We start from the raw sequence: 11224 nt of genomic DNA on the forward strand, positions 1-11224 counted from the left end.
AAAGGGGGTGAGAGAGTTGAGATGAGTAGAAAGGGTGGAGTTGAGAGAGGAGACCTGATCATCGAGAGTGGGAAATGAGGACAGGGCGGCAAAGTGAGGAGAGATGCTTTTGGAAAGACGGATGGGATCAAGAGATCGGAGGTCTCTGTGGGGGAGTAGCAAAGATTTGCAGGGGGAGGGAGTGTGAGAGATGAGGCAGGTGAGAAGGTTATGGTCAGAGAGAGGGATTTCAGAATTGGTGAGGGAGGAGATAGTGCTTGCCCCTCTCCCCACCCCAGTGCTTATAATAGTGCTTGGCACCTAGTAAGCACTTAACAAATGTCATCATTATTATTATTATGTGGTGGAGACAGGATTAGAACCCACGTCCTCTGACTCCCAAACCTGTGCTCTTTCCACTTAGCCATGCTGCTTCTCTTAATAATGATGGTATTTGTTAAGAACTCACTATGTGCCGGACACTGTACTAAGCGCTGGGATGGGCATAACTAAATCAGGTTGTCCCATATAGGGCTCACAGTCTCATCGCCATTTTACAGATGAGGAAGCTGAGGCCTGGAGAAGTCAAACGGCTTCCCCAAGGTCACACAGTGGAAAAGCGGTGGAGCTGGGATTAGAACCCATGACCTGCAGAGTTCCAGGCCCAGGTTCTCTACACTATGCCATGCTGCTCCTCTGTATTGCTCAGTAATATTACTTGGTATTGTAAGTGTTCTGTACTGAGCTTACTGGGAAAAGGTTAGTCTAGGGGAAGTGGATAGGCTAGAGGAACAGGTTAGGCTACAGGAAAAGGTTAAGCTATGGGAGATGGTTAGGCTATGGGAAAAGGTTACGCAAGGTGTAAACTTTAGGTTAGGGGAAAGATTAGGCTAGGGAAATGGTCAGGCCAGAGGAAAGGTTTAGGCCATGGGAAAAGTTTAGGGTTAGGCCAGGGGAAAAGGTTAGGCTAGGGCAAAAGGTTAGGCTAGGGTAAATAGGCTAGGGTAAATGGTTAGGCTAGGGGAAAAGGTTACACGAGGGGAAAGGTTAGGCTAGGTGAAAAGGTTAGGTCAGGGAGAAGGGTAGGCTAGGTGAAAAGATGAGGCCAGAGGAAAAGTTTAGGGGAAAAGGTTAGGCCAGGGAAAAGCTTAATTCATGGAAAAGATTAGGCCAGGGGAAAAGGTTAGGCCAGGGAAAAGCTTAGGTCATGGAAAAGATTAGTCTGGGGAAAAGGTTAGGCTAGGGGGAAAGGATAGACTAGGGGAAAAGGTAAGGCCGGGGAAAAGTTTAGGCCAGGAGAAAAAGTTAGGCCAGGAGAAAAGGAAAGGTCAGGGGAAAAGCTTAGGCTAGGGGAAAAAGTTAGACTTGGGGAAAAAGTTAGATTTGGGGAAAAGCTTAGGCCGGGGGAAAGGTTAGGCAAAGGAAAATGGTAAGCTAGGGAAAAAGGTGAGGCTAGGGTAAATGGTTAGGCTAGGGGAAAAGGTTACACTAGGGGAAAAGATTAGGCTAGGGGAAAAGATTAGGCCCGCGAGAAGCTTAAGCTAAGGATAAAGGTTAGGCTAGGGAAAAAGGTTAGGCTAGGGAAAATGGTTAGGCTAGGGTTCGGGGCCAGGCCTGCAAGGAGAAGTGTTGGGGGCCAGGCCTGCAAGGCAAAAGCGGGGTGGCCCAAACTGGAATGAGAAGGGTTCAGGTACAGGTCTGGAAAGCAAAGGCAGGGGGGTCCACACTGGAAAAAAAAAAAGAGTTCGGGACCAAGCCTGCAAGGCAAAGGCGGGGGGACCCAAACTGAAATGGGAAGGGCTGGGGGCCAGGCCTGCAAGGCAAAGACAGGTGGGCCAAAGTGGAACGTGAAGGGTTCGGGGCCAGGTCTGGAAGGCAAAGCCAGAAGGGCCCAAACTGGAACAAGGAGAGTTCGGGGCCAGGCCTGGAATGAGAAGGGCTGGGAGCCAGGCCTGCAATACAAAGGGGTGGAGGGGGCAAAAGCTAGGCCTGCAGTGCAAAGGGGTGGGGGGTGGCAAACTGGAATGAGAAGAGTTGCGGCCTGCAAGCCAAAGCCGGGGGGGTGGGGGGTGGGGAAAATGAGAAGGATTGGGGGCCAGGCCTGCAAGGCAAAATTGGGGGGCCTAAACTAGAAGGAGGAGAGTTCGGGCCAGGCCTCGAATGAGAAGGGTTGGGGCCAAGCAAAGGCTGGGGAGCCCAAACTGGAACGAGAAGTGTTAATAATGTTGGTATTTGTTAAGCGCTTACTATGTGCCGAGCACTGTTCTAAGCGCTGGGGTAAACACAGGGGAATCAGGTTGTCCCACGTGGGGCTCACAGTCTTAATCCCCATTTTACAGATGAGGGAACTGAGGCACAGAGAAGTTAAGTGACTTGCCCACAGTCACACAGCCGACAAGTGGCAGAGCTGGGATTCGAACTCATGAGCCCTGACTCCAAAGCCCGTGCTCTTTCCACTGCGCCACGCTGCTTCTTAGTGTTCTGGGCCAGGCCTGCAAGGTAAAGGCCGGGGGTGGGGGAGGGGGCAAATTGGAATGAGAGGGTTTGGGGCCAGGCCTGCAAGGCCAAAGCCATGGACCCAAACTGGAACTGGAAGGGCTGGAGACCAAGCCTGCAAGGGAAAGGCACTGGGGCCCAAACTACAATGAGAAGGGTTGGGGGCCAGGCTTGCAAGGCAAAGGCAGGGGGTGCCTAAACTGTAATAAGAAGAGTTCGGGACAGTCCTGGAGCGAGAAGGGTTGGGGGCCAGGCCTGTAAGGCGAGGGGTGGAGGGTGACCCAAACTGGAACGAGATTTGGGGCCAGGCCTGCAAGGCAAATGTCCCAAACTGGAATGAGAAGGGTTGGGGGGGACCAAGCCTGGAACAAGAACGGTTGGGGGTTAGGCTTGTAACGCAAAGGATGGGGTGGTGAATCGGCAAGGCAAAAACTGGGGAGCCCAAACTGGAACGAAAAGAGCTCAGGGCCAGATCTGGAAGGCAAAGGCAGGGGGGCCCAAACTGGACGAGGAGATTTCGGAGCCAGGCCTGGAACGAGAAGGGCTGGGAGCCAGGTCTGCAATGCAAAGGCGTGGGGGGGCAAACCGGAATGAGAAGTGTTGTGGTCCAGGCCTGCAAGCCAAAGCCAGGGGGTGGGGGGCAGGGCAAATGAAAAGGGTTGCGGGACAGGCCTGCAAGGCAAAGTTGGAGGGCCTAAACTAGAAGGAGGAGAGTTCAGGGCCAGGCCTGGAATGAGAAGGGTTGGGGGCCAGGCCTGCTAGGCAAAGGTGGGGGAGCCCAAACTGGAACATTCAGAAGGGTTCTGAGCCAGCCCTGCAAGGTAAAGGCAGGGAGGGGGCCCAAACTGGAATGAGGGGGTTGGGAGCCATGCCTGCAAGGCCAAGGCGGGGGGGCCAAACTGGAACTGGAAGGGCTGGGGGCCAGGCTTGCAAGGCAAAGGTGGCGGGGCCCAAACTGGAACCAGAAGGATTTGGGGCCAGGCCTGGAATGAGAAGGGTTGGGGGCCAGGCCTGCAAGGCAAAGGCAGGGGGGTCCCAAACCGGAATGAGAAGAGTGGGGGGCCAAGCCTGGAACAACAAGGGTTGGGGGTTAGGCCTGTAATGCAAAGGATGGGGTGGCAAATCGGCAAGGCAAAAACTGGGGAGCCCAAACTGGAACGAAAAGGGCTCAGAGTCAGATCTGGAAGGCAAAGGCAGGGGGGCCCAAACTGGAAATAGGAGGGATCGAGGCCAGGCCTGGAACGGGAGGGGCTGGGTGCTAGGCCTGCAAGGCAAAGAATGGGGGGGGGGCAAATCTTCAAGGCAAAAACTGGGGAGCCCAAACTGGAACGAGAAGGGTTGCAGACCAGGCTTGCAAGGCAAAGGCAGGGGTGCCCAAACTAGTACAAGAGGGTTGGGGGCCAGGCCTGCAAGGCAAAGGCTGGGGGCCCAAACTGGACGAGGAGATTTCGGAGCCAGGCCTGGAACGAGAAGGGCTGGGAGCCAGGCCTGCAATGCAAAGGCGTGGGGGGGCAAACCGGAATGAGAAGTGTTGTGGTCCAGGCCTGCAAGCCAAAGCCAGGGGGTGGGGGGCAGGGCAAATGAAAAGGGTTGCGGGACAGGCCTGCAAGGCAAAGTTGGAGGGCCTAAACTAGAAGGAGGAGAGTTCAGGGCCAGGCCTGGAATGAGAAGGGTTGGGGGCCAGGCCTGCTAGGCAAAGGTGGGGGAGCCCAAACTGGAACAAGAAGGGTTCTGAGCCAGCCCTGCAAGGTAAAGGCAGGGAGGGGGCCCAAACTGGAATGAGGGGGTTGGGAGCCATGCCTGCAAGGCCAAGGCGGGGGGCCCAAACTGGAACTGGAAGGGCTGGGGGCCAGGCTTGCAAGGCAAAAGTGGCGGGGCCCAAACTGGAACCAGAAGGATTTGGGGCCAGGCCTGGAATGAGAAGGGTTGGGGGCCAGGCCTGCAAGGCAAAGGCAGGGGGTCCCAAACCGGAATGAGAAGAGTGGGGGGGCCAAGCCTGGAACAACAAGGGTTGGGGGTTAGGCCTGTAATGCAAAGGATGGGGTGGCAAATCGGCAAGGCAAAAACTGGGGAGCCCAAACTGGAACAAAAAGGGCTCGGAGTCAGATCTGGAAGGCAAAGGCAGGGGGGCCCAAACTGGAAATAGGAGGGATCGAGGCCAGGCCTGGAACGGGAGGGGCTGGGTGCTAGGCCTGCAAGGCAAAGAATGGGGGGGGGGGCAAATCTTCAAGGCAAAAACTGGGGAGCCCAAACTGGAACGAGAAGGGTTGCAGACCAGGCTTGCAAGGCAAAGGCAGGGGTGCCCAAACTAGTACAAGAGGGTTGGGGGCCAGGCCTGCAAGGCAAAGGCTGGGGGCCCAAACTGGAACAAGAAGAGATCGGGGCCAGGCCTGGAACGAGAAGGGTTGGGGGCCAGGGCTGCAAGGCAAAGGATTGCAGCAGGGGGTGGGGGGGGATAAATCTGCAAGGCAAAAACTGGGGAGCCCAAACTGGATCACTAGGGGTTGGGGGCCATGCCTGCAAGGCAAAGGCAGGGGGGGCCTAAACTGGAACAAGAATGGGTCAGGGCCAGGCCTGGAACAAGAAACATTCTGGGCCAGAACTGCAAGGCAAAGGCGAAAGTGCCCAAACTGGAATGAGAAGGGTTCGGGCCAGACCTGGAAGGCAAAGGCTGGAGAGGCAAACCTTGAATGAGAAGTTTTCGGGGTAGGTCAGGAAGGCAAAGACAGAGGGGCCCAACCTGAAATGAGAAGGGTTCGGGGCCAAACCTGCAAGGCAAAGGCTGTGGGGCCCAAACTGGAATGAAAAGGATTCGGAGCCAAACGTGCAAGGCAAAGGCTGTGGGGCCTAAACTGGAACGAAAAGGATTCGGAGCCATACCTGAAAGGCAAAGGCTGTGTGGCCCACCCCTGAACAAATAACTTTCAGGGCCAAATCTGCAAGGCAAACTCTAGGGGGTCAAAACTGGAACCTAAAGCATTCAGGTCCACACCTGCAAGGCAAAGGCTGCAGGGCCCAAATTGGACCCAAAAGGATTGGGGGCCAGACCTGCTAGGAAAAGACACGCGGCCAGGCCTGCAAGGCAAAGGATGGGGTGGTAAATTGGCAATGCAAAAATTGGGGAGCCCAAACTGGAACAAGAAGGGGTCAGGGCCAGGCCTGCAAGGTAAAGGCGGTGGGCCCCAAACTGGAATGAGAAGGGTTGGGGATCAGGCCTGCAAGGCAAAGGCAGGGGGACCCAAACTGGAACAAGAAGGGTTGGGGGCCAGGACTGCAAGGCAATGGCAGGGGTGCCCAAACGGGAACGAGAAGTGTTCGGGGCCAGGCCTGGACCGAGAAGTATTGGGGGCCAGGTCTAAGAGATCAGGTCTGGAGGTGCAAATCCGCAAGGCAAAAACTGGGGAGCCCTAACTGGAACGAGAAGGGTTGGGGGCCAGGCCTGGAATGAGAAACGTTGGGGGCCATACCTAATAATAATAATAATGTTGGTATTTGTTAAGCGCTTACTATGTGCCGAGCACTGTTCTAAGCGCTGGGGTTGACATAGGGGAATCAGGTTGTCCCACGTGGGGCTCACAGTCTTAATCCCCATTTTACAGATGAGGGAACTGAGGCACAGAGAAGTTAAGTGACTTGCCCACAGTCACACAGACGACAAGTGGCAGAGCTGGGATTCGAACTCATGAGCCCTAACTCCAAAGCCCGTGCTCTTTCCACTGAGCCACGCTGCTTCTCCGCAAGGCAAAGGCGGTGGGCCCCAAACTGGAATGCAAACTGGAATGCAAGGCAAAGGATGGTGGGAAAATCTGCAAGGCAAAAACTGGGGAGCCCAAACTGGAACAAAAAGGTCGGGGGGCCAGGCCTGCAAGACAAAGACCGGGGGTCCCTAATTGGAACAGGAGAGGTCAGGGCCAGGCCTGGAATGAGAAGAGTTGGGGTCCAGGTCTGCAAGGAATAGGCGGGGAAGCACAAACTGGAACAAGAAGGGCTCGGGGCCAGGCCTGGAACGAGAAGGGTTTTGGGCCAGGCCTGCAAGGTAAAGCTTGCGGGGTCCAAACTGGAACGAGAAGGCTTTGGGGCCAGGTCTGCAAGGCAAAGGCAGGGGGCCTAATCTGGTATGAGAAGGGTTGGGGACCAGGCCTGCAAGGTAAAAGGTGGGGGAGCCCAAACTTGAATGAGAAGGATTCAGGGCCAGATCTGGAAGGTAAAGGCAGGGGGGCCCAACCTGGAACCAGTAGGGTTCGAGCCAAGGCCTGGAACGAGAAGGGTTGGGGGCCAGACCTGCAATGCAAAGGATGGGGGGCAACTCTGCAAGGTAACAAGTGGGGAGCCCAAACTGGAACGCTAAGGGTTGGGGGTCAGCACTGCAAGGCAAAGGTGGTGGACGGTGGGGGGCAAAACTGGAACGAGAAGGCGGGAAGGGCTTGGGGCCAGGCCTGGAAAGAGCAGGGTTGGGGGCTAGGTCTGCGAGTCAAAGTCCTGGGGGGGCAAATTTGCAAGACAAAAAATGGGGAGCCAAAATTGGAACTAGAAGGGCTGGGGGCCAGGTCTGTAACACGAAGGGTTGGGGCCAGGCCTACAAGGCAAAAGTAGGGTGGGCCCAAACTGGAATGAGAAGCGTTCGGGTCCAGGTCTGGAAAGAGATAGGTTGGAGGAAGGTCTGAGAAGCAAAGTCTGGGGTGGCAATCTGCTAGGAGTAAAGGTTAGGCTAGGGGAAAGGTTAAGCTACAGAAAATGGTTAGGTTAGTTGTAAAGGTTAGTTTAGAGGAAAAGGTTAGGCTAGGGGAAAGGGGAAGGCAAAGGCAGGGGGAACAAACCTGGAAAGAGAAGGTTTCAGGGGGAGGCCTGGAAGGCAAAGGCTGGGGATGGGGGGTGCCCAACATGGAACGAGAAGGGTTCGGGGTCAGGCCTGGAAGGCAAAGACAGGGGGACCCAACCTGGAAGGCAAAGGCGGGGAGGCCAAACCTGAAAGGCAAAGGCGGGGGGCCCAACTTGGAACGAGAAGGGTTCGAGACCTGGCCTGGAAGGCAAAGGCGGGGGTGCCCAACCTGGAATGAGAAGGATTTGGGTCAGGCCTGGAAGGCAAACGTGGGGGGGCCCAACCTGGAATGAGAAGGGTTCAGGGCCAGGCTTGGAAGGCAGAGGTGGGGGGACCAGGCCATGTAGTCACAGGCGGAGGGGCCAAACCAGGAAGGATAAGGAATTGGGGCCAGGCCTGGATGACAAAGCCGGGGAGGCCAGACCTGGAAAGCAAAGGCGGAGGGCCCCAACTGCAATGCAAAGACCGGGGGGCAAAACCTGGAATGAGAAGTGTTTGGGGCCAGGCCGGGGAGGCAAAGGTGGGCGGGCCCAACTTCGAATGAGAAGGGTTCGGGGCTATGTCTGGAAGGAAAAAGTAGGAGGACCAAACTTGGAAAGAGAAAGAGAAGGGTTTGTGACCAGGTCAGGAAAGCAAAAGTTGAGGGGGAAGGGGAGCAGGCTGGGAAGGTAAAGGAAGGGTGGGCAAACCTGGAATTAGAAGGGTTTAGGGCCAGGCCTGGAAGGCAAAGAGGGGGGCTCAGGCCGGGAAGGCCAAAACGGGGAGGGAAACCTGGAACGAGAAGGGTTCAGGGCCAGGCCTGGAAGGCAAAGGCCAGGAGGGCATGCAGGGAAAGCAAAGGTGGTGGGGGGGTGGGGGACAAACCTGGAACGAGAAGGGTTCGGGGCCAAACCTGGAAGGCAAAGGGGGGGGGGGGGGCGGGCAAACCTTGAACAAGAAGAGTTCAGGGACAGGCCTGGAAGGCAAAGGCTGGGGGCCCCAAACTGGAACGAAAAGGTTTCAGGGCCAAACCTGCAAGGGTAACTCTAGGGGTCCCAAACTGGAATGAAAAGGATTCGGGGCCAAACCTGCAAGGCAAACTCTAGTGGGGCCCAAACTGGAATGATGCCAACAATTATGGCAAAGGCTGTGGGGCCCTAACTGAAACGAAAAAGTGTTCAAGGTCATAGCGGCAAGGCAAAGGCTGCAGGGACCAAAATGAAACCAAAATGGTTAGGTTCCAAACTGGCAAGGAGAAGCATTCGGGGCTAAAACTTTAAAAAAAAGGCTGCGGGGCCCAAACCTGAATGAAAAGGGTTGGGGGCCAAACCTGCAAGACAAAAACTGGGGCGGCAAACCTGGAATAAAATGGGTTCCGGGCCAAACTTGCAAGGCTAAGGCTGTGGGGCCAAAGTGGAACCAAAAGGCTTTGGGGCCAAACCTGCAAGGCAAAGGGGACCCCAAATGAAACCAAAAGGGTTCGAGGCCAAAGATGCAAGGCAAAGGCTGCAGAGCCCAAACTGGCACTAAATGGGTTCTGGGCCAAACCTCCAAGCAAAGGCTGCGGGGCACAAACTGGAACCAAAAGAGTTTGGGGCCAATCCTGCAAACCAAAGGCTGAGGGGCAAACCTGCAAGGCAAAGGCTGCGGGGCCCAAATAGGCCAAGGGAAAAGGTTAGGCCAAGGGAAAAGATTAGGCCATGGGATAAGTTTAAAGGTTATGTTAGGGAAAAAGGATAGGCTAGGGGAAAAGTTTAGGCTAGGGGAAAAAGTTAGGCTAGGAGAAAAGGTTAGGGCAGGAGATGTTAGGCTCGGTATAAAGGTTAGGTTAGGGGATAACTTTAGGTTCGGGAAAAGGGTTAGGGTAGAGTAAAAGGTTATGCTAGGGGAAAACATTAGGCTAAGTGAAAAAGCAAGACTAGGGGAAAAGATTAGGCTAGGTGAAAAGGTTAGGCTGGGAAAAGCTTAGGCCAGGGGAATAGGTTAGTCGAGAGGAAAAGGTTAGGCAAGGGGAAAAGATTAGTCTAGGGAGAATGTTAGGCCAGGGAAAAGACCAGGCTAGGGGAAAATGTTAGGCCAGGGTAAACGGTTGGGACAGGGAAAAGTTTCGGCCATGAAAAAGATTATGCTAGGAGAAAGGTTTGGGCCATCGGAAAGGTTAGGCTATGGGAAAAGTTTAGCCTAGGGGAAAAAGTTAGGCGAGGGGAAAGGTTAGGCTAGGGGTAAACATTAGGCTAGGAGAAAAGGTTAGGGTAAGGAAAAAGGTTAGGCTAAGGGAAAAGTTTAAGCTAGGGGAAAAGTTTAGGCAGGGAGAAAATTTTAGGTTAGGGGAAAATGTTAGGGTAGGAGAAAAGGTTAGGTTAAGGGAAAAGGTTAGACTGGGGGGAAAAGATAGGCTAGGGGAAATATTAGGTTGGGGAAAACATTAGGCTAGGGGAAAAGGTTAGGCAGGGTGCAAAGATTAGTTTAGGGGAAAAGCTTAGGCAAGATGAAAAGTTTAGGTTAGGGGAAAAGGTTAGACTAGGGGATAAGGTTAGGCCAGTGAAAAGGTTAGGCCAGTGAAAAGGTTAGACCAGTGAAAAGGTTAGATTTAGGGAAAAGGCTAGGCTAGGAGAAAAGTTTAAGATGGGGAAAAGTTTATGTAGGCAGAAAATTTTAGGTTAGGGGAAAAGGTTAGACTAGGGGAAAAGGTTAGGCTAAGGGAAAAGGTTAGTCTCGGGGAAATGCTTAGGTTAACCTGAAAGGCAAGAGCAGGGAGTCCAACCTGGAATGAAAAAGGTTCGGGACCAAACCTGCAAGGTAAAATTTGTGGGGCCCAGACTGGAACGAAAAGTGTTCAGGGCCAAACCCAAACCAAAAGGTTAGGCAGTGTGCCAAGTTTAGTTTAGGGGAAAAGCTTAGGCTAGGGGAAAGGGTTAGGTCAGGGTAAAATCTTAGGCCAAGGGTAAAGATTAGGCTATGGGAAATGGTTAAGTAATGGGATAAGGTTAGGCTAGGGAAAATGTTAGGCTAGGGGAAATGTCAGGCTAGGGAAAATGTCAGGCTAGGGAAAATGTCAGGCTAGGGGAAATGTTAGGCTAGGGGAAATGTTAGGCTAGGGGGAAAGGTTAGGATATGGAAAAAGGTTACGTGGGATAAAGTTTAGGCTGGGGTAAAGCTTAGGCCAGGTGAAAAGGTTAGGTGAGGGGAAAAGGTTAGGCAAGGGGAAATGGTCAGGCGAGGGTAAAAGTTTAGTCACGGGGAAAAGCTTAGGTGAGGGGAAAAGCTTAGGCTACCAGAAAAGTTTAGGCAAGGTCTAAAGTTTAGTTTAGGAGGAAAGGTTTGGCTAGGATAACGGGTTAGGCTAGGGTAAAATGTTAGGCTATGGGAAATGGCTACGTTAGGGGAAAGGTTAGACTTGGGAAGGGTGTTGGGCTAGGGGAAAAGTTTGAATAGAGGAAAAGTTAAGGCTAGGGGTAAAGGATTGGCCAGGGGAAAGGATAGGCCAAGGGAAAAGGATTGGCTCAGGCAAAAGGATAGGCCAAGGGAAAAGGGTAGGCTCAGGGAAAAGGTTAGGCCAGGGGTAAAGGTTAGGTTAGGGGAAAAGTTTAGGCTAAAGGAATAGATTAGCATAGGGGAAAATGTTAGTCTCGGGGAAATGTTTAGGCTAGGGGAAAAGGTTAGGCCAGGGAAAAGATTAGAAAAGGAAAGGTTAGGTTACGGGAAAAGACTAGGCTAAAGGAAAAGTTTGGGCTAGGGTACCATCTTAGGCTGGGGGATAAGCTTAGGTAGGGTAAAAGGTTAGGCTAGGGGAAAAGGTTAGGCTAAAGGAAAAGTTTAGACCAGAGCAAAAGGATAAGCCAGGGGAAAAGGTTAGGCTAGGGGAAAAGTTAGGCTAAAGGAATAGATTAGGCTAGGGGAAAAGGTTAGTCTCGGGGAAACCTTCAGGCTAGGGGAAAAGGTTAGGCCAGG

Source organism: Ornithorhynchus anatinus, chromosome 1, assembly GCF_004115215.2.
Source record: "Ornithorhynchus anatinus isolate Pmale09 chromosome 1, mOrnAna1.pri.v4, whole genome shotgun sequence".
NCBI lineage: Eukaryota > Metazoa > Chordata > Mammalia > Monotremata > Ornithorhynchidae > Ornithorhynchus > Ornithorhynchus anatinus.